The sequence below is a fragment of the Sander lucioperca genome, chromosome 5, assembly GCF_008315115.2.
Source record: "Sander lucioperca isolate FBNREF2018 chromosome 5, SLUC_FBN_1.2, whole genome shotgun sequence".
Taxonomy (NCBI): Eukaryota; Metazoa; Chordata; class Actinopteri; order Perciformes; family Percidae; genus Sander; species Sander lucioperca.
In genome coordinates, this window is record NC_050177.1 from 4,687,650 (window position 1) to 4,711,343 (window position 23,694).

The 23,694-nt window shown below is 39.3% G+C and overlaps 3 long non-coding RNA genes and 1 pseudogene across 4 annotated transcripts; all 4 read right to left on the minus strand.

Moving 5' to 3' along the window:
• The window catches only part of LOC118495060, a 1,111,612-nt pseudogene that overhangs the window by 587,370 nt on the left and 500,548 nt on the right, over positions 1-23,694 (minus strand).
• LOC118495064 lies at positions 5,449-9,977 on the minus strand. Its single transcript, XR_004897376.1, has 4 exons — positions 9,888-9,977; positions 9,434-9,637; positions 7,002-7,122; positions 5,449-6,294 (listed from the first exon to the last, which is right to left on the minus strand). It is a non-coding gene; the product is annotated as an uncharacterized LOC118495064 (long non-coding RNA).
• On the minus strand, positions 10,523-11,203 carry LOC116059041. Its single transcript, XR_004107190.2, has 3 exons — positions 11,111-11,203; positions 10,904-10,993; positions 10,523-10,593 (listed from the first exon to the last, which is right to left on the minus strand). It is a non-coding gene; the product is annotated as an uncharacterized LOC116059041 (long non-coding RNA).
• Positions 11,602-12,909, minus strand: LOC118495065. 2 transcript variants are annotated; one of them, XR_004897377.1, is made up of 3 exons: positions 12,830-12,909; positions 11,755-11,968; positions 11,602-11,665 (listed from the first exon to the last, which is right to left on the minus strand). It is a non-coding gene; the product is annotated as an uncharacterized LOC118495065 (long non-coding RNA). The 2 variants fall into 2 exon arrangements; XR_004897378.1 differs by lacking the exon at positions 12,830-12,909 and adding an exon at positions 12,458-12,655.

A 23,694-nucleotide genomic window follows, 5' to 3' on the forward strand; every position in this document is an offset into this window, starting at 1 on the left:
ACCATAGACAGTAAGAGTGGACCAACAGATCCCGTTGCTCTGGACGGAGACCAGTGAAGGCCGTTAGAAGCACTTTTCCGGTGAGCACTGAGCGTTACTGCGCAGCCTCCAACTGAGAGAGACGACGTAAATGTGCCGTGAGCAACGTGTCTGAAAGTTGTAAGTCTTCTGGTAGCTGTGCCAAGAGAAATCTCAATCATTCCCAATCTTGCAGAGACGGAGAGCGTAGGTATATGTAAGGAGATAACATAGGCACAGGCTAATTATTGATCACTAAAATGATAGTTAACATTAGTAATTCAACTTAAACAGCTAATGTGAGACGAAACTGCCTGCGCGCTTCTCCTGTACTATACGGTAATTCCTCTACTATGCGACAGTAAGTCTCGTGGTTATGACCCAATCGTTAGCCTATTTTTACAAAAACGTCTGCTACGGAGCCATAACGTGAGGTACAAGGTACTGGAGCCTTTTATACATTGTCGTGTTTCTTTAGAAATAAACAATGGACAAATAGAGTCTTTAAACGCTTCAGATGTAAACTTATTCTCTGTCAAAGTGACATCAAAATGAATGGCAGTCAATGGGATGCTAACGGGGGGTGATCGCTTTGTAGCATTAAAATGGCGCCATAGGAGGTTCGCGGTCCGAGGAGAGGCTTACCCCCTTGGGGTGCACATGTAAGTAGTTCTTTTGTAGATTAAGGTGAACTTGTGTGTGTTGTAGCAGTGCTTTGCTATTGAGAACGAGGTAGCATGCTAGCGTTAGCATGCTAGCGTTAGTATTAGCGTTAGCATGCTAACGCTACGAGCTAATGGTTGCGGTTAGCCTGCTCATTTCGGCTTGTGACGTAGAAAGCCGTGCCGATTTTGAACAGCTCACCCAGAGACTGAAGGCAGGACACATTCAGAAACCGTATCTCACTCTAAACAGCATGGATGAATTTTTTTCAAAGTTTGTATGTGTGTGGAAGCACCAGAGACACAACATAACACCCCAAATCCCAGAAAAAAGTGATTTTTTCATAATATGGGCACTTTAAGTTAGCAGACAACAATCGATCTGATACCCACCTGGCATTCTTCAATGAAGCTGTGAATGACCATGGGTTTCCTCTAAGGTAGTGATGTTATTTAATTGTAATTATTATTGTAATTGCGTAAATTTGAGGCTTCCCTCAAACTGCTCCATTAGATAAAAAAACACTCAAACTTATTATTGCAGATATAGTAGTGCTTGGCAGTAACATAGTCTGAACACATGCTTGGACATACAAGTGGACATAATCAGCATCACAAACTCCTCCAGGTCACTAAATTGCATCTGAAACTTGTATAAGCTCATTAGCACATCTATGTACAATTGTTAGAGATGACATTACAGAATTCTCAATGGTCTTACTCTTTCACATGGCATGGGCTACTTTTAAATTGTTGTCTCTAACATGAATCAACTACAGTATGTTGTAACCTCACACATAGGCCTCCATGACAGTATTTTTCTTTCTTAAATCAGTTATCAGAAAAGCTACAACAATTGGCAATTGTTCCATTATCTAACTTGTACAATGGAACTAGAAAAAGTTGAGAATAGAAAACATAAATCAGCTGACCTTCAAAGTTGAGCGTTTTTAACTATTTTGAAATGTTTGCTCCATTGGACAATTTAAGGAAAGCTACACTAAATAATAAACATAATTCATAACATTTATTCAAAATTCTCCCCTTTAAAACTACTGGTTTAAGAAATAAAAATGACAGTTACAATTTTCATTTGTATTTGTTAATATAAAGAGTAACAAACCAAAGCCCTTTAGTGAAAACTCAGAGTAAGTTAAGCCCGAGATGAGGGAAACTCTGGATTTTCAGTTTCAGAGACCGAGATCAGATAAACCCTAGGAGTTTCTCTCTGACTCCTCTCCACCGGCAGAGCCTGAAGCAGTTGTCTGACATTTCCTTTTATTTATTTTTTTTTTTTTACAAAGCTACGATGTCCTTCTTCTTTATAACACTGTGACTATGTGGACATTAAGGCAGCTGTCAGGTCAACAGTTGCACTGAGATGCTTACTGTGAGCTACATTACTGCAGTAGCCTAATCACTGTTAAACTAATCTTTATAAAACTAATCAATGAACAGTAATCTTTCATATTGTAGTCGCACTGATTGGAACATTCCTATCATAGTTATCATGTTGGATATGATACATGTGAATATTTCTGAGTGAGGATGGCAGTGGTGCAGCAGAAACAAAAGTAGTTTAAAAGTGAGATGAACTATGTCTAATGTGTTTGATTAATATTTTTATGTTCAGTTATTGCCACCTGCATTTTGTCCCGTCAGGTTACAAATTAATAAACAGGCCTGTAGCCTATTTAAAATAAATGTAATGGGCTGTAGGAAAATTCCAGCACTTTATCATTCATTAAGGAAAGTCCAGTCTGGTAAATGATGAATGAGCAACGCTGTATAAAAACTACTAATGTTAACATATTGATCCTCCACTGCTGCATTTTAACATAAATAGCCTACCATGGTCCGCGTTGGCACGCATTCATTTTTCTAGCTCCACCCGATTAAAATGGAGGCTCTGCCTTTATTTACCTGTTGCCATGGTGAATCGTAGTATCGGAGCTCCATTGATGATGGCTTTTTTTTCATCCCCACACACGCGCTTCCATCAGGTTCAAAATACTTAGAGTTGACTGAACTAATTCTGATCAGCTGTTCTGGAACTCAGAGTTTCACATATCAGGCTCAGTTTTTTAAGCCTGCTTTCTGAAACAGGGCCCAGTATTCTTGCTTGTTTACCGGTTTAGGAAAGAAAAACAATTGAAGTGACTTGTATTTCTCATACGTTGTGAGCACCTACAGATCAATTATACTACATACAGTACATAGACCTGTCAGACCATATTTTATTACTAAATGATGCAAAATGCAGGGAAATTTAAAGGATTCACGTATTATTTGTTGGCACTTCTTCATAATTGTGTCCTTGAGATCTAAAATTCATGTTTTATTTTCAGAGTGAGAGGAGATCACGGAGGAGAAAATGTGGGGATAGCGGAATTTATGTTCTCAGTTCGTGGAACTGACATTAACAGCTTCATTGTGGGGAAAAGCGTACACAATCAGCGGTGAGTTAAACTTAATTTTGGAAGCCTAAAGGTAGTATTTATTAAGATGCCTACCATAAGCAATTGTAAGAACAGACAATATCCTCACCAAAAAAATCTACTGGCCATTATCGCAAACATAAAAAAAATAAAAAAATAATTAGAATTAGTTAGAATTTAATTTATAGTATTAACTCCCATGTCTGTTGATTTCTATTAAAATGTATACAGTAATCAATTTGAAACATGGCCATTTATTCAATGGCTGGGGAAAAGTTAAGTTATTCAAAGGATCTTAAAGGACACGTTATGAAAAACGTGTTATTTTCCTCCTTTTTTTTTTTTAATACAGGATTGAGCGCCTCTGGCGTGATTTGTTCATGAGTGTTACAGGAGTGTATTACAATATCCTGCACTCTCTTGAGGACGAACACCTACTTGACATCAGCAACGTCCTACACATATTCTGCTGCCACTATGTTTTCCTACCGCGCATTCAGGCAAGCCTAGATGTCTTCAGTGATGCGTGGGACAACCATCCCATCAGGACTGAGCAGAACCTGACACCAAATAAGTTGTGGCAGGTGGGCCAGGCCCTTAACCCTGTTGCAGATCCTGATTCTGAGGTAAATAATGCATTAGTAATGTTGATCCTAAATCAATTAAAAAGCCAAATGCCAAAAAATGAAGGTTGTTCTGACTCTTGACCCTTATTAATTGAAGTCCCTTTCTTGGGATTCAAAAAGCCATGGCTTGGTGCAAGCAAGAATAGGATTGTTTGTGTGCATCTCTAGTGAAGTGACAAGAATCTGAGCATAGCCAGGGCCCTGTTTCAGAAAGCAGGCTTAACAAACTGAGCTTTGAGTTCATTTTGTGTTTAATGAAATTAGGTAAAACACATTCAGACAGATAATGGAAAAACTCACTTTTAAACTACATTTCTTTGTTTCAGCTGCACCACAGTCATCCTCACTCAGAAATATTCACATCATAGCCTATCCAACATAACTACCATATAGATGTTCCAATCAGTGCAACTACCATATGAAAGATTTGTTCATTGATTGGTTTTATACAGATTAGTTTAGTGATTAGGCTACTACAGTAGGCCTAATGTAGCTCACAGTAAGTGTTTCAGTGCAACTGTTGCCAACCTGACAGCTGCCTTAATGTCCACATAGTCACAGTGTTATAAAGGACAGTGTAGCCTATAGATTTTATTCTGTGCTGAAGAGAAATCCACGATGTCCGGAGATCTTTTCTTGGTCTTGAATATGTAATTACCTTCACATTTTAACACAATGATTCATTTTTTTACATAAAATAGAATCCATTTTTCTATATTGTCTGAAATGATTACCTGTTTTGTAATAAGTAGTGATATGGGCACAGAGCACAAGTGTAAATTTGTTCAATAACATTTAATATGCATAATTTTTATACACATGTCTTTGTCAGGGAATACCCATCCCAGAGATTCAATGGGAGGAGAGTGGCTACACAAATGAGCCTCATTCCGGGGTCAATATCCCTGAACTGGACAGTCCTCTTTTGGATCTGGAAATGATAGCACTGCGAGACAACATGGATCCATTGCAGCAATCTGACTGTTTCGGGGCAGATATATACCTCAACACTGTCCAATACGTTGAGAACTTAATTGAGGCAAGATAAAAGAGCATGTGGCTCTTTTGCCACTTTCCAGTGGCTTCCTGTGACTTGGACCAAAAATTTAACAGAAACTACTTTAGAACATTTCAAATGATATTTTGATTGTGCCTTATGCTAGGAGCCCAAGATCCTCCATACTAATTGACACTACAAATGAATACAGTAAGTTAGTATGAATTTTATAAATAAGAAGTTTGTGTCTGGGCATTTTATTTTGAAAAGGAAAAAAAAAATCCACCCCTAGTTTCCTCTCTACAGTGGCCATTGGATGTTTTGGAAAAGCAAGCCTCGTCCTTAGCTAGGGTGACTGAAAGCTAAGTCACATTTGGTGCTGCATCCTGGGAAAGAACGTGGTCCACAAAGACTTTGTCCTCCATAGACCGTGTGGACCATCGCAGAGGATTTCCAGAACTTAACAGATGCATCTCAGTCAGCAGAAAATTCCATAGGAAAAGCCTTTTCAGACAAATGATTATTGGAATTAGAGTTTAATAGATACCTTTCAGCAACAACATTAAAATCAATCTGCCATATATTATTTCGGTCCCCCTTGTGCTGCCAAAACAGCCCTGACACAATTGGGGCATGGCAATTGTGCTACATAATGAATAAGACCATAAAAATGCTTGTTTAACACCTTTAATGTTGTTCAAGGGAACATACAATTCTGGGAAGTCTTGTGTAAATTTATCAAATGTAGCAGTACAGTTGTATTTACAACACATCACTGTAAAGGGGTAACAAATTTAGACAAATCGGCTTTACAAAACCAACATTGTTAGGTGTACACACTGTCATTTAGAACATTACTGTAAAAGGGCAACAGTAATATTGGAGAAACTGGTATCTACCTAAACATCTGAATGTATTAAACATGTACTAGCTGTATAAACTGTTCAATAATTACAACGAAATGTCTATGGAAGTCTGAGCTTAATGAACTAGAGAGGCCAAGAAAGCTGCCACAGCTCTCAAAGAGATGATCTTTATATGATCCAAGCTCATTGCACTGCAGAGGACATCACAAAAGTACACTAGCAGCTAGATTAAGAATATGAAAATCACTAAAGAACTAGTGCAAATTAAAAAAAACACAGGCTAAAGACAATCACCAAACCAACTCCAAAGTATTTATTGACAGGTGAAGGTGGTGCCTGACAATCAAGTAGAATAATCAAACTTTATAACGTTAATGGTGCATAAATTAGCAGGAATTGCTCTTTTAAGTGATTCCATTTCAAAAGAGGGACCGAGTGCAAGAAGTTGATGACACAACTTAACTTGCACCTACACAAGTCCAAAGCCAGAACTTACGGAACTGAGGGCCATCATTAAGTCCTGGTGAAAAATCTTGTAGGTCTGGTAGAGGCTGGGGAGCTTCAACTTGAAGAAGCAGGTGAGAGCCACTGGATAAGTTGAGGTTACAACCTCAACGTTGAGTTTTGTTGTTGGCAGTTCCCACCCCACCCAAAACTTCATCAGGTCACGCAGCACATCTGGTGACGCTATGGAAGAGAAAATTGTACTTGTGACACCTCAAAACTTTACATTGGAGTAGATCTTTCAAAAAATGTGAAGTAACGATTCTCTCATAAGATTCTTATCTTTTCAACAAATCCAGTTATGGCACTCTTAGATACTCAAGTAAAGATAACACATCAGCAATGCTTGCTGTTTAGACTGGCTTTAAAACAGATGACAAATAATAATGTGCTACACTTCAAAATATCACAGTGCTGAACTTAAACAGTACAAACTTTACAAAAGTAAAATCCCTGTAGTCTCTTTTCCTTTCCTAGTTTAGAACGTCAAAAGGATTACTTTAAAATGCTGCTGTAAATACTGTGGAATGTAAACAAAGTATGAAGTTTAATTTACCAATTTTATGTGCATTTGTGTTTCATTTCATCTCAGTGTGAGCTGGGCTTTACTGTTTCTGTCAAACATTCACATTTATGTCTTCTCCTTTCCCTGTGCTGTTGTAAAGCACACAGCAAAAGACAGAAAGGAGGAGGGAGAGAAACATGACCATTTGACAGTAAAACAGTAAACCAGCTCACACTGAGATGAAATGAAACACAAATGCACATAAAATGTGGTAAATATGAACAACCACTTTATTATTGTAGCTACTAGGATTGTTATGAGGAAACAATGTGTGAATTAAGATGAGAATGAAAAACAAGGAAATAAAGACCATTTACAGTATTACCTTCCTCTATGAATTTTCTCAAAAATCCAGTGACAAGACTGATTTTCTCCAATGGAACGTCGTCCTCATCCTCGTCGCTGTCAAAGTTGGATTGTGGCCAGGTAATGCTCTGGATCACGGTCTACAAGGGATCAAATATAAACATATTTCATGTCAGAATTGAAACTTTTATTAAATGTTGCAAAGTGATCTCAAAATTGTAGTGATCTTTTTATGAATGAACAATCTATTTCTGTCACATAAGTAACACAACTTTAACATATGAATAAAATAAACCATTCATTTTATATGTACACACCCCTGTGACACCAAACAAAACTACACACAGTCTTGGCAAAAATAAAATCATAAACCCCCCCCCCCCAAACGGGGAGTCTTGAAGTCGTTGTGGCGTTCACACTACGTGACTGATCGGTGACAGGGGGTCACACACTCCACAAGCTGTGTCACCCAATGCAGGTCTCCAAACCACATTTTGTCAAGAAAACACATGTGAAATGTGAAACGGGAAATGATGCAAACCTACACACGAAACAGCTGTTGTTTGTTATTATAAAGATAGCAATTATAAAGACAGATAATCTGGGTGAAAGAATGGATTACCACACGCAGGTAGGAGGGATTGCCTGAGCTACAGAGAGCTGGAGGTGAGTAAAAAGTGTTTTGCAGTGAAAAAGTAGCTGCCTGCTCTGCCAGCTGCCTGCTCTCATTGGCTGGATGTGGATGTCGAGTCGGCCAACTTCTCCAGATATTTCTCATGCTAGATATCTGGCTGGCGTCGGCAATGTGTCGGGGCGCCGTTTTGATGAGTCATTGAGTAGTTCACACATAACGACTGCCGACCGCCGATCGATCACTGATTTACTCCCGATCACAGCCTGACGGTCGCTGAGCGGCAAATCGGGCTAAAAACCGTGTAGTGTGAACTAGGCTTTACCTGTGGGTTAAGCTCCTCACTTGACTCCCTTGGGAAAATTAAGGGGTGGACATCTGGCCTATCTGAAAGAAGTGGCCAGATTCCTGTTTGTTTAAGGCCTTTCTGTATTTGATTATTATTTAACACAGTGAAGTACCTGCAGACAAAATTGGCAGGACAGAAGTAACATTTACACAGAGGCACTATTTTATAGGAAAGAGACCGTAGGCACAGATGTAACTTGAGTTACACGGCCAACCTCCAATATAAATACTAACAAGGTAATTTATAAAATAATTACTGCATGTGAAAGCAGTTCCTGGAACAGCCAGAGACGATTGGTGGAGGTTGGAAATGGAAGATCCCTGGACAGGCAAAGATCAGTCACTTTGGTGTTTTCTTCTGCAGTAAGTTCAGCATTCTTCAGCTAAAGCAGGTACACATTCACAAAAGGTAAAATAATTTAATAATTACATGAAAAGTTGTCACCAGGCAATCCACAAAAAGGCAAAAGGTACAATAAAAAAAACTAACATTTGGAGTAAATAACAGACACCAAAAGCTTTCGAAATCACAAATTACAAAATGTCTCGGCACAGACACGTGTGTGACATGAATAAAAATGTAGTAATTCGTACAAATGTGCAATGTGTAACCAAGTTACTCACCAAACCAATTGTTTCACGATGGTCAATATCAGGACAGTCCTCCAGTGTCAGAGCTGATGCTGCAGTGTCGATGCTCTCACCAGTCAATAGGGTCATCACAGGCAAACTGAGTCCAGAGAAGCTGAACCCACCATGCAGGAAAGAATGACCGATCATACGACCTGCCATCTCAAATAGGTTGCTTTCCCGCAGGACAGCAGCTGCAGAGGGAACCCGATGTTCTTTTTCCCCCTCAAAAAGGGTTGTAGGAGCAGCAGAGCCTTAATAAAAAAAAAAAAAAAGGTCAAGAAACATTGAGCATTATGTTTAAAAACACGCTTGATCACAGTTAGACCCAAATCTGTCTTTGGAGGTTCATTTAGATTAAGTTAGAACATATCTTTTATTTAAAGTAGAGTTTACATGTCAATACTATTCCCTCATTTGATGACATTAGTGTCCAATGAATAGGCTACAAAAAGTACTGCAATTAAAAAAGTTTTAACGTGAAAACATAGATGACACACACACTCATATATATATATATATATATATATATATATATATATATATATATATATACAAACCTAAATTTATTCTGAAGCCAGTTTTCAATTTCTGCATGGCCATTGACAAAACATGTCTGTTGACACCATCACCCACTGCTGCATCTCCTTGGGGGAAAATAATATTTGAGATGAAAAGGACAATCGACCAGATTATGTCAAGTAAACAGAGCATGGCTATTGTGCTAAAATTTTCTGAGTTTCTACAACAATAAATACAGGGGGGTTAAGGGACATGGACTCAATTCAATTCAGAGAATAACTACCTATAATGGAAAAAGAAGTTACACGCTTTATTAATACCTCTCAGCCTGCACTTGAATGGAGCTGCCCAGTTCATATTATTCTGCTTATAGAATGAAATGAATGCACTGTCCTGTTCTTCTTCTGCATCAAACATGTCGAGTGATAGAGAGAGGCATGGACTTTCAGAGTAACTGTTCAGTAAATCTTCTCTGAACAACTGGCATGCTTTTTGGGGGTCGACTTCAGTGGCCTAGGTTGAAGCTGTAATTTACCACAAAAAAAGTTGTTGATGCAAAGGGCCTTTTAAATGATATACTAATATCAACTTATTTCCAAAGCAAGAATAAATTTGTTTCAGCAGTGACATTTTGAAATCACCGCAGGTTAATGTAATCTATCATGGGCAAGTACTTGAAATCAATATTCCTTTTTTAAATCACTTGACAAAAGTTATTTTGACAACATTATTTTCAACAATGCAACACTATAGCAGTAATTGTGCATAAATTACCTGCTGACGATTGTGGAACTGACGATTGTGGAACTGAGGGTCCTGGCAATTCTTCTCCCCTTGGGGGACTGGCTGCTATGCTGGGTTGAGCACAGTTCATTCTTAGAACAGACCAAATAAATTATAATAAAAAACATTGCTTGGAAGAATGGGAAACAGCCAAATCATGAGTGGTGATTATTTTAATCATTTACCATCTAGTTGGTCAGTGGTGCCAAAAGTTTATATTAAAATTAAGACATGGAGTTAATATACAAAACTAAGTTAACTAAATGTGCTACAGAATTAATATGAATAAAAAAATTGGTAATTGAGGTGCATCATTTTAATGACCAGTTATGTTTCAATATCACCACAGACATTAGGTAGGGACAAAAGTGTTGTCACTATTAGCAAGCTAACATTCCCTCAGAGGCAGCCAAAAACCAGTAGCTCCAGAAACACTTCAACACATGTCATGTTTGTTTTTTTCCCCCCATTTATGCAGAAAGGTGTTCCTCTGATAATTCTTAACGTGATACTCTAATGAAATGACACTCTTTACACATGTCCTTCCTCATACTTAGAACATGTCATTACATTCTGATAATGTCTGACTATCAGTTACCTGAATCTATCAGACATAAACTCCCCACCTGTCACCACATGTGCTTGCATGAGATGGGAGAACATCAGCTGGGTACGATGCAAAACAGATTGGGCAGACCTGGGAAAAAAAATGTCAATACTTTTCATACATGAAATTATTATAAGAATAGTGTCATGTTTTCTGCATCTTACAGACATGTTATATTCACTAGGGACAGGAAATATGCTATGATCAAAAATTTGTACATATGTGTCAGAGTAAAAAAAATAAATTCAGTTTGAGATGTGTTATGCCCAATCTATTTATATATCTGCAAGCATTAAATTATTCTGTACTAAAACCTCTGCTTACTTACTTTATGTGATGAATAAAAAAATAATGCTTTCTTACTAAATTCCAAACCAACAGAACAGACAACATCTATTACCGCCAAGGATTCATCCATGCCTATGGTAGATGGGACTGGCTGCTCAAGAACTGAACAATCTTCATCAAGACATGTCCCAGATTCACTCTCCTAAATAAATAAAATAAATAAAAAAAAATATATAATAAACAAATACTTAATACTTTGAAACAGTCATTTGAACAAACTAAAAAAGAGAAATGAGAGACATGTTGTAATACAGCTTACAGTCAATGTGCCATTGCATTCCTCCACATGCAATGGCAACAGCTGCAAAGGCATTTGACTGCCATATGTAATGCATTTTGACTGTGGCATCTTGGCAAACTCTACTGAATCATTGGAAAGTGGTTCAGTAGAAAGCTTCTCCTGTGGTGGAACTACAAATACTATGTTTTTCCCATTGTTGGATGCTGATTTAAGAAGCCTTGTGGAGTAACCCTCAGCGTCAGTTGGAATTATGGACAGCTTACGACGTCCGCTACCACCTATTTTAAAATGGAGTCCTTTAAAACCTTGCAGTCTCACAATCATTAATATTAAAAGTTATATTGTGTCAGGCAAACTAGTCGTGGTACTGTCCTCTACAACTTGAATAATGGTGTGAATGGTAATTCATCGCCGGACATCACATGACATATCTGAGGTTTTGAATTGGAAAAACATTAATTATATTTTTCGTAATTGGAGATTTAGAAAAATTCTAGCTGTAGACTTGAAAAACATCCAACCTCCTTGTAAGGTCTTCAGTTTAGGAAATTCCTCCTCAAGTAGAGCTACAATCTTTAAAAAATGAAATGATTCACTATTCTGCAAATGATTAACATTTTTAATCATTACCCATTCTACAATATTATATACTATATGATTACCTTATTGTGTTTCAAGTGGTCTGGTATACTTAACATCCTCTTCCCAAGGCCAGCATGGGCAAGTTCTAGCTCTTCTGAGCCCTTTGGTGTGAACTGACTGGGTTCCGAAAGGACATACATATGAAAGTCTGTCCTTTTCACAATGCAAGGGGCAGGGGTCGAGAATCGTCGTTTTCCTCTTGGCTGATCAGTATTAAACATACTCGGGAACTGCCTGATGTGGGAAAGACAAAAAGATTTGTAGGGAAACCAGATATTTTTGTTTCGTTTACCTACTTATCAATAATTTAAATAATGTCTCAATAAAAGTATAAAATACACTAACGCTATTCATTACTGTTCCAGACACCAATATTAAATGTGTCAGAAGAATATTACTCACTGTCAGTAAAGTGAACATGACAAAAACTTTGGTGGACTGATTAATCTTTTCTTAAGCATCAAATGTCAATTTTTATGTGAATTTCTGCTTTAGCAACATTCTTCACCTAAACATTCATGCCAATTAAGCTAATTGAAATGAAAAGTTTGGGACAAGCCCAGCACCTGCATGGAACACCCCCCCACCCAGAATAAAATTAGTTTTGGAGTTCAGATTCCCAACCCTATCAGGCAGAGGGCAATAAGAATAGTTAGATGAGGGACTATGGCATCTCTTTATACTTTACTAGCAAATGTAGAAATAATAAGTTAAATGTATCACCTTCTCATAGCCTGTCTCACCATAGCATCGCTAACCGGCAGAGGAGCACTGCCTCCAGCCCTGACTGCTGTACTCTCTCTCGGTGCGTTTGGGGCCGAGGACAGCTCCCGGGCCAATAACTGCACAAAAGCCCGAGCTGCTACCTCGGCTTGGGGCGACAGACCCTGTCAAACAGTCAATTAATTCACAAGAATTTCAACTTTATGGAAAGATACTAGCCTGACCCTATAAGCATGCAGACGCGCAAGCGTAGCTCGCTAGCTCAGCTCGCTTAGCTTATGTTGATAGTTGCACAATTAAATCGGTTAACATTAACAATTAAACATCTCATAACAAGGAGATAACTAGCTAAACACGTTAAGTTATACTTACCGCTCCCCTGTTGTTGCCAGAAGCCATGTTGAGGTTTCAACCAACTGACTGAACTCCACCGCGCTAGCGCGCGCCCGCACCACATGCATAGCACTGTGTGCACGCGTTCATGTGATTGGCTTATAAGTAAACAATCCCCCACGTGGGGTGCGTTCTTGTGATTGGCTAAAACAAGGGAGATATCTGATTGGTTGCAGATCATTCCCTGTTTAAAAAAAGGAAAAAATGCAGTGAAGTTCACAGACCGCAAGCAGTTTGTAAATCAAGATATATTTGTGTGTGCATCAGAAATACATTTCTGAATCTTGTCCTGTGCATTTCTGAATCTTGTCCTGTGCATTTGTAAAGTTTGTTTGCATTTCTGAATTGTGTGTGCATTTATGTATTTTGTGTGCATTTATGAATTTTGTGTGCATTTATGAATTTTGTATGCATTTGTGAATCTTCTGTGCTTTTTAAATTTTGTGTGTGTATTTGTGAATTTTGTGCGCATTTGTGTATCCTGTGTGTGTATTTATGAATCATGTGTGTGCATGTATGAATCCTGTGTGTGCATATGTGAATGTTGTGTGTGCATTTATCTTTATTGAGACTCTTCTAGCTCCATACATAATTCAAAAAATGAACATCATTCTGTATTGCAGAAGACTTAAAACTGCGATTGAGACCATAAACTCATTATCAAAATGTTTACTGAGGTAATAAATCAAGTGAGAAGTGGGTCACTTTCTCATAGACTTCTACAAAAACTGACCTCCTTTTGCAACCGCCACGTGTCGCCCCCTGCTGGAATTCAGATAGAATGAAGGTTTAAGTCACTTCCGCATTTGCAGCACTTTGCCGAACCGGATGCTTTGTCCATTAATAGTAACAGTCTATGAGTAGTAGTAATAACACAAACCCAAGTCTCATGATTGCAAGAACTGATTTCTATACAGTAGTCCTGTCGAGACCAGCGATTCCCAAAGATCTTAACACTATGACACCCCACGATCATGGGTATATGTGTCCCACAAGCTGTCTGTCAAGCCATAGGCCAAGTAGCTTTCATATACAATCTGATTTGAGTTATTTTGGTCAGCCCAGCTTCAGTTGGTTCAGACAAATCAGTCTTTTTGCTCTGTTTACAATGCAAATATTTTCATTATTTGCTGTGAAAGTTGCTGTTGCTGACTGCTGGTCAACTAGAGAACTATAAACCACAAAGCGTGTTGTGTTGCTATGACGACCAGAAATAGAGCTGATATGACATTAGCTGCATTTAACAGGGATTTTAAAACAGCGACTCCGCTGGTACTTCTGGGCGACTTCAACATCCAGACAGAGAAGTCAACTGCCTTTTTACATCTTCTTTCTTCTTTTGCCCTCTCACTCTCGCCTTCCCCACCCACGCACAAAGCTGGCAACCACCTAGATCTCATATTCACCAGAAACTGCTCTACATCCAACCTCACTGTTACTCCACTCCATACCTCAGACCATTTCTTACTCTCTCCCACTCTCCCAAGCTCACAACCATATCTCAAGAGACACTATACCTGTCCACCGTAACATCCGTTCACTCTCTCCTTCTCTGGCATTCGTTATCTGGCGATAAAGTTATCAACCCTCCCTCCATCTGACTCTTTCTTACTCATGCCTCCCAACGCTGCCATAGACACTCTCCTCTCTACTCTATCCTCCTCTCTTGACTCTCTCTGCCCTCTTACTCAGAGGCGGACTTTACCATTAGGCAAAGGTCGGCAATTGCCTTGGGCCCCGAGCTACCTAGGGGCCCCCAAAATGCCCCATTAACTTATGCTTAAGTTTTTTTTTTTTTTACTTTTCGCAAATTATATATTTCTGAAACTCCATTTGCGAAAATGGCATCAAATCATTAGTTTCGCAGACCGGAGGGGGCCCCCCCACCTCACTACATGATTGGACTATTCCATTATCTCACTTACTGTGCATCTGCCAAAGTGACAAGGCTGTAATGCGCCAAAATACGGAGAATAAAAAGTGACAGACAGACAGAGTGTGTGTGCAGAGTGACAGACAGTGGACAGAGTAGAGTTCACAATGAAGCGAAACTACCCAAGCGGTGCTGAAAAAAGGAGGAAGCGGGAGGAAAGCAAAACGTTTTTAAAGAAATTGCCGAAGTTAACAAACTTTTTTGTGATGCCCGCCGCTGACAATGACAACAACGCTACAACCACCATCACGACCGTTAGCACTGCTGCTGGCGAGGAGGAGCTACCTGTTGCTGCCGACAGTGCCAGCCCAGGCTGCTCAAGCGATATTGCTGCTAACGTTACATCCAAGGCAACTTTACAGGATGAGGAGGATCCTTCAACTTCAGGTATCAAAACTTCCGCGTTCACTTTCAGTGACAGTCGTCTTTTTCGTCATAGACGTCGTCATCATAATGATGACGACGTCTATGACGAAAAAGACGACAATTCCAATGAACAACTAATGAGTACTAGCAGTCATTCTGACCAATGTGTTACTCTTGAAGATGACCCAGCACTCTGGCCAAAACATCTCACTGACAAAGAGCGCTGCTCAATAGTGCAGAGAGGCCCAGTTCAGAGCAAGGACGACAGAATTTATCCTAAAAATCAAGAGGGGCGAAGATTTACAAGCAGCAATTATTACCTGCAAATGAAGAATGGAGAAAAAATAAGGAGGTCCTGGCTCATGTACAGTGAAAAAAATGACTGTGTTATGTGCTTTTGTTGCCGCTTGTTTGGTAACTGAGAAAAGGCCACTCAGCTAAGTGCGGATGGGTTCAATTACTGGAAAAATCTTTCTGTCCACTTGAGACAGCATGAGAGGTCTGCAGAACACATCACAAACATGGATGCTTGGCGCAATCTTTCACAGAAACTACAAACAAACACAGCTATAGATCAGGTAAACCAAGATCTAATTGCTCTTGACGTAAACCGCTGGAAAGAGATTTTAAGAAGACTTATTGCAATTGTAAACCATCTGGCAGAGCACAATCTTGCATTTCGTGGCCACTCAGACAAATTGTTCGAATCTGGTAATGGAAATTTCCTTGGACAAGTACAATTAATGGCTCAGTTTGACCCAGTGATGCGAGAGCATCTGAGGAGCATTCAGGCAAAACAGCTAACTAACACCTATTTATGCAAGCATATCCAAAATGAACTTATTTCCCTTGTGGCAAAATGTACAACTGATGCAATTGTAGAGAGAGTGAAAACAGCCAAATACTATGCAGTAATTATGGACTGCACTCCAGACCTCAGTCACAATGAGCAGCTCTCAGTGGTGCTACGAATTGTTAATTGTGAGTTATCAAAGGGTGTCTCCATCCATGAGCACTTTGTTGGATTTCTTCAGGCACTTGACACAACAGGAAAAGGCTTATGTGAGACATTTTTAGGCCAACTAGAAACACTAGGATTGGATCTTTGCAACTGTCGAGGCCAGTCTTACGATAACGGGAGCAACATGCAAGGTAAAAAGCAGGGAGTCCAAAAGAGAGTGCTGGAATTAAACGACAAAGCGTTATGTGTTCCTTGTGGAAGTCACACACTGAATCTTGTTGTTGGTGATGCAGCCAAGTCCTCTGTGACGTCCATCAGCTTCTTTGGGCTGTTACAGCGACTTTACACTCTTTTCAGCTCCTCAGTTCAACGTTGGACCATTCTCAAAGAACACGTCAAGAATCTTACACTTAAAGTATTGTCAACAACCAGGTGGGAGTGCAGAGTTGAAGCTGTGAAAGCTGTTCGCTACCAGCTGCCTGAAATCGTGAAGGCATTAACTGCTCTAAAGGAGTACGCCACAGAGAAACGAGATGCAGATGTTGTCTCAACAGCTGAAAGCATCTGCAAGGAGCTGCAGAGATGGCCTTTTGTCAGTGGTGTAGTGGTCCCTGGAGAAGTGGGTATACTCTCAGTTTTCACCTTTTTTTTTTTTTCTAAAGTAGTCCAGAAAAAAGCCCTGTTTTAGAAACAGTGACATGTAAGACTATGATTTAGTTTACCCAAAAATCTGTCATTTCTACTTGCTCACTATTATAAAATGATCATGACTTGATTAGGAGCAGTTTGTAGTTACTACTGGTCACACAAGCAGCCTGGATGAATGTAAAATGTATTTATCATGAGGCAAACATGGTGTTATCTCTTCTCCTCTAAATGTGCAGTCATATTGCCACTGGCAATTTGCCAGTAGTTTAAAATAATGATTGATTTGGAAACCACCTTAAAACTTACCTCAGAATTATGTCTTCCATCAACTGGGGTGGCACACCGCCGCTTGTGTTATTTCTTCAGCTGTTGTTTGGTCTGCTGCCGTTATCGTAGTCATGTGGCACCGGCACCTGAGGCTTTTTTTTGTTTTTTTTCACTGGCACCTGAGGTATTAGCGATATTTTCCTCGGCATGACCCGCCCTACTCTGCCTCTGATTGGCTCATCAGTCCTCATGCCTAAAGTTAACCAATCTAATCAGTGAAAGCAGCGAGTACCAGCCAATTAGAGGCAGAGGAGGGTGGGTCATGGCTTCACTATCCTTGAGGAAAAAATGGGCAATCTGGCTCACAGATATTACTGAATGGTGCGCATCAGGGGGGATTTAGAAGTGGGTATACGCAATGCTGACTGAAAAATAAGTAGGTATACGCCGTATACCAGCGTATACCCTGGACTACACCACTGCCTTTTGTGCCATAGTATGGCACAATGTGTTGTTCCAGATAAACAAAGTGAGTAAGATCCTTCAGAGCCCCAAAGTTTCAGTCGAGACAGTGAGGGAAGAAATCAGGGCAGTGAAAGAATTCCTTCAGGAATTTCGCAATCATGGATTTCATTCTGCGAAAACAGATGCCAGGGAGATAGCAGAGAAGCTGGAGGTGGAGATGAGCTGGCCTGAGGTGCGTCAGAGAAGAAAACCCAAACAGTTTGAGTATGAGGGAACAGAGCACATTCAGTCAACTGCAGAAGAGCTCTTCAAAAGAGAGTTTTTTCTACCTCTAATAGATACAGCTCTTGTCACAGTAGAGAACAGATTTTCCAACATGGAAATCTTCTATGAGCTTTATGGATTTCTCTACTCAATCGACATAATGAGAAGCACCGAGAAGGAAGGGAAGCTGGATGAATGCTGCCACAGATTAGAGCAGAGGATGGATGACATTGATGCAGAAGATCTGAAGCTTGAGGTAAAGGGTGCAGTTAGGTCATTCTCTCACATGTCTCATCACCATTTGAGATGCTGGACTACATATATAAAGAGAATTTACTTGACATATATCCAAATTTGAGGATAGCTTTCAGACTCCTCCTCACTCTCCCTGTTACAGTAGCTTCAGGTGAGAGAGGTTTCTCATCATTGAAACTAATCAAAACGTACCTCAAATCAACTATGTCACAGGACAGGCTGTCTGCTCTAGCTGTTCTCTCCATCGAGCAGGAAGTCAGGAAGTCACTGGATATGGAATCAGTGATAGCAAGATTTGCTGAGGCCAAAGCTCGCAAGGTCAGATTATAGGGCTTTACACATGACAATACAGACACTCACTCACTCACTCACAGACACACTCACTCACACACAGACACTCTCACACAGACACACTCACACACACACACACACACACAGACACTCTCACACAGACACTCACTCACACACAGACACACTCACTCACACACAGACACTCTCACACAGACACACTCACACACAGACACTCTCACACAGATACACTCACTCACACACAGACACTCTCACACAGACACACTCACTCACACACAGACACTCTCACACAGACACTCTCACACAGATACACTCACTCACACACAGACACACACACACACACACACAGACACACTCACACACACAGATACTCTCACACAGACACACACAGATACTCTCACACACAGACACTCACACACACACACACACACACACACACACACACACACACACACACACACACACACACACAGATCAGCCCAATATTTCCTTCATTTGTTACTCACCCATTAAAGCTGAGTTAATTAGTAAGAGAAAGCCAAAGAAACTCAATGTACATAAATACATTCAAGAGAGAGGAAGAGAATACAAAGACATAGAAGAAAGGTGAGATGAAGAGAAAGACGGACAAACACAAATAGAAAAGGGAGAAGGAGAAAGACAAAGACCAAAGGGAGAAGAAGAAAAAGACATGCAAAGACCAAAGGGAGAAGATGAGAAAGACAGATGCAAAAACAGAGACAAGGGAAATGAAGAAATGATCAGAAAAAATGGAGAGCAGGAGAAAGTCAGTGAAAGAAAAAAGGTAAACATTTTAAACGGTAAGTTATTTTTATTAAAATGATGTCTCCATAATTGATCACTTATTGTCTTGTGTGTTTCTTCTCACTTTAGTAACACAAGACAGAAGTCCACAAACAACATGTAGCAGCAAGCAGATCCATATAAGAGATACGATCAGAGAGCCAACCAAGGTAAATGACAACCAATGGCAGCTCTTCCCTATAAAAAGACAATACATATTATTGTACAGAGAAAATTTTAAATACAATTTTACAGTGAATGCATCTGTTAAACAGAATGTTCTGTGTTTTTTTCTTCTTTTTTTCTTACAGATGCAACTCCAGATGTCTAGACATCATTGCTGTGTGAAGACTGCTGAAGAGAAGTTACAAGTAGGACTTTCTTAGAAAAATAAGGATTGACAAAAGGGGGGAAACAAGAGATGTAGAGGGCCCCATGTCTGTGTTTGTCTTGGGCCCCAAAATGACTAAATCTGCCCCTGCTCTTACTTCACGGCAGGCTCACAAGTCCACCCCAGCTCTGTGGTTATCTGACTCAGTGCGTGCTGAAAGATCAACTATATGGGCAGCGGAAAGGAAATGGTGAAAATCTAAACACCCAGATGATCTGCTTACCTATCAGTCTCTTCTTTCCTCCTTCGCTGCCTCTATTTCTGCAGCAAAAAGCACCTTTTATCAAACCAAAATTGAATCCTCTTTCTCCAACCCCAAAAAGCTTTTATTCCATCTTCTTTAACCTCCTAGATTCCCCCAGTCCACCTCCCACCTCCTCCCTCCTACCAACCCACTTTGTCAACTATTTTGTAAAAAAGATAGATGACATATGCTCTTCATTCTCCATCACACTTCCTGAAATTATCTTTCCATCCATCACATCCAGTATTCTTTCCTACTTCACCCCTCTATCTCCAAATCAGATTCTTACTGATTACCTCCGCCCGCCCAACCACCTGCCCCCTTGATCCTATCCCTTCTCACCTTCTCCAGTCTATTGCTCCTGACCCTCCCCCCTTGCTGTCACTGAACAGCTTCACATTGCTAGAGCAACCTCTCTCTCTTCCGTCGTCATCCTTCTGGACCTTTCTGCTGCCTTCGACACAGTGAACCACCAGATCCTCATTTCGACACTCCAGGATCTGGGTGTCTCAGGCGCTGCGCTCTTTTTGCTCACATCTTACCTGACAGACCAAACCTACCGGGTAACTTGGAGAGGATCTACCTCAGAACCTTGCCCACTCAAAACTGGGGTTCCTCAGGGATAAGTCCTGGGTAACCTCCTCTTCTCTCTGTACACCAACTTAATCGGGTCTGTCATTCAGTCACACAGCTCTTCTTACCACAGCTACGCAGATGACACCCAACTAATTCTGTAGTCTGAAACTCAAGTAGCAGCACGTATCTCGGCCTGTCTGACTGACATTTCTTCTTGGATGTCCACACACCATCTGAAACTCAACCTCGACAAGACTGAGCTCCTTTTCCTTCCAGGGAAGGGCTCTCCTACCCAAGACCTGACTATAACAATTGACAACTCTGTGGTAGCCTCCACCCAGACTGCTAGAAACCTGGGTGTGACACTTGACGACCAACATTGCTGCAACTACCCGATCGTGTAGATACATGCTGCATAACATCAGAAGGATACAGCCCCTTCTATCGCAGAAGGCGGCTCAGGTTCTGGTTCAGGTTCTAGTCATCTCACGTCTAGACTACTGCAACTCCCTCCTGATTGGCCTGCCTGCATGTGCAGTACTTGCATACAGGGCCATGAACGGATCAGCCCCAGCATACATCCAGGACATGGTCAAACCCTATACCCACTCCGCTCTGCATCAGCCAACCTACTTGCTGCCCCCTCACAGCGAGGGAGAACTAATCACGCGACGAAATCCCAACTGTGTGCTGTCCTGGCTCCTAAATGGTGGAATGACCTCCCTATTGACATCAGGATGGCCGAAAGCCTACGCATCTTCCGCCGAAGGCTAAAAACACATCTCTTCCGACTACACTTCGGATAAACATAAAAAAAAAAAATTATATAGTAAAAACAATATATATATATATATATATATATATATATATAAAGCTAATGTACTTGCACTTACTACTTGCTGTCTGGAGTTTGTACCTTCAGGGTTGAAAGCACTTAATTGTAAGTCACTTTGGATAAAAGCGTCAGCTAAATGACATGTAATGTAATGTAATGTATGTCGAAAAAAAGTGATAAAGAAGTCATTTTAAAGTCATTAAAAAGGCATAGTATATATCGAAAAAAGTCATAGTTTAGTATGTCGAAAAAAGTGATGAAAACGTCATTGTATAGTATGCCGAAAAAAGTGTATTATAGTATGTCGAAAAAGTCATTGCATAGTATGTTGAAAAAGGTTATACAGGGAATCGAACATGGGTCAGAGTCTGCAGTTTATACTTGCCTACTGCTGCCATTTGGAGTGGTGTTAACCACTGAGCTGTGATATCAAACAGATGCTATTGAAAACAGTCATAACACAGTATGTTGAAAAAAAGCCATTAAAAAGTCATAGTATCGAAAAAAATCATAGTATAGAATGTCGAAAAAAGTTATAGTATAGCATGTCAAAAAAGTCATAGAAAGTCATAGTATAGTATATAGAAAAAAGTAATTGTATTGTATGTCGAAAAAAAGTGATGAAAAAGTCATTGTATAGTATATCTAAAAAAGTTTTACTGGGGATCAAACCTGGCTTTGCAGTTTCTAGTTGCTAGTGCTATTTGGAGCGTGTTAACCACTGAGCCACTGTGATATCAAACAGAGAATATTGAAAAAAGTCATAGCACAGTATGTTGAAACAAGTCATTAAAAAGTCATAGTATGGTATATCAAAAAACGTCATAGTATAGTATGTCGAAATAAGTGATAAAAAAAGTCATAGTATAAGATGTCGAAAAAAGTGATAAAGTAGTCAGTATATTATGTCAAAAAAAGTTATAAAAAAGTCAAAGTATCGTATGTTGAAAAAAGTGATGAAGAAGTCAATATATTATGTAAAAAAAGTGATAAAAAAGTCATAGTATAGTCTGTCAGAAATAGTCATAATATAGCATGTCGAAAAAAAGTGTTAAAAAAGTCTTAGTATAGCATGTCGTAAAAAGTGATAGTATAGTATGTCGAAAAAAGTGATAAAAAGCCATAGTATAGTATGTTGAAAAAAATTATAAAAAAGTAATAGCATGTTGACTTTTTTTTACAAGTCATAGAATAGCATGTTGAAAGAAGTCATAGTATAGCATTTCGAAAAAAAAGTGTTTAAAAAGTCATAGTATAGCATGTCGAAAAAAAGTGGGATAAGAGTCATATTATAGTATGTCAAAAAGTGCATTTATCTCTCCAAAACAACAGGTTGGGATATAGACTAACAGGAACAAAACTACATCTATTTGTATTTTACATTGCTGTGAAACTAACTGCACCCTATAGGATTAGAGCACTAAACCTTCTGTCTTCTAATCATTGTCTTATCACTCTAAGCTATCTGACCTCAAACAACAATTATTTTTTTGGCATATTTGTCTCTTTTGCTTAGTGTATTGGACCTCGGAACTTACAGAAAGATATCGGATTTGAACACACAACCTTCCGTCCTTAAACCATTCTCTTAGCACTCTACGTAATCTGACTTGACAGAAAAGATTATGATTTTGGCACATTCGTCCCTTTCACTTAGTATATTGAACCTCAAAACTTCCTGAAACATGTAAGATTTGAACACTCAATCTTCTGTCTTCCAATCATAGTCTTATCACCCTATAAGCTATCTGACCTGAAACAAAGCTTATGTTTTTGTTAAAAAGTCATAGCATTGTATGTCAAAAGAGTGATAAAAAAGTGACAGTATAGTATTTTGAAAAAAATTATAAAAAAAATCATAGTATAGTATGTCGAAAAACAATCATAGTATAGCATGTCGAAAAAAGTAATAGTATAATATGTCGACAATAGTGATAATTAAGTCATACTACAGTATGTAGAAAAAAATTATAAAAAAAGTCATATCGAAAAAAGTGATAAAAAAGTCATTATAGCATGTCAAAAAAAGTGATAAAAAAGTCATAAATATGTCGATAAAATTGATAAAAAAAAATAGTATAGCATGTCGAAAAAAGTGATAAAAAAGTCAGAAATATGTCGATAAAATAGATTAAAATAAAGTCATAGTATAGGATGTTAAAAAAGTGATAGTATAGTACAGGGGTGGCGAACCTGTGGCTCTTGAGCCGTATGCGGCTCTTTGCCTGCTCCTGTGAGGCTCTTACTGTGTGGCTGGGGGCTGTGTCATTGGTTGATTGTTGTTTTTAACTTTTCTGAAACACAGTATTTCAGATAAGTAAAAAAAAACAACATTTGAATGCATCTGCCAATACATTTGCCAATTATTTTAAAATGGAAAATAATGCAGCAGAGTTCTGAGGACAGATTCTACAACCTGAGGAAAAACAGCGGCCACAGATCACCTTCCTCGTTAACCCTTTCACTGCTGAATCTGAGTGTTTGAAAGCCCCCCTAGTGACAAATGAGTGAGAGAGTTGCTTTGAG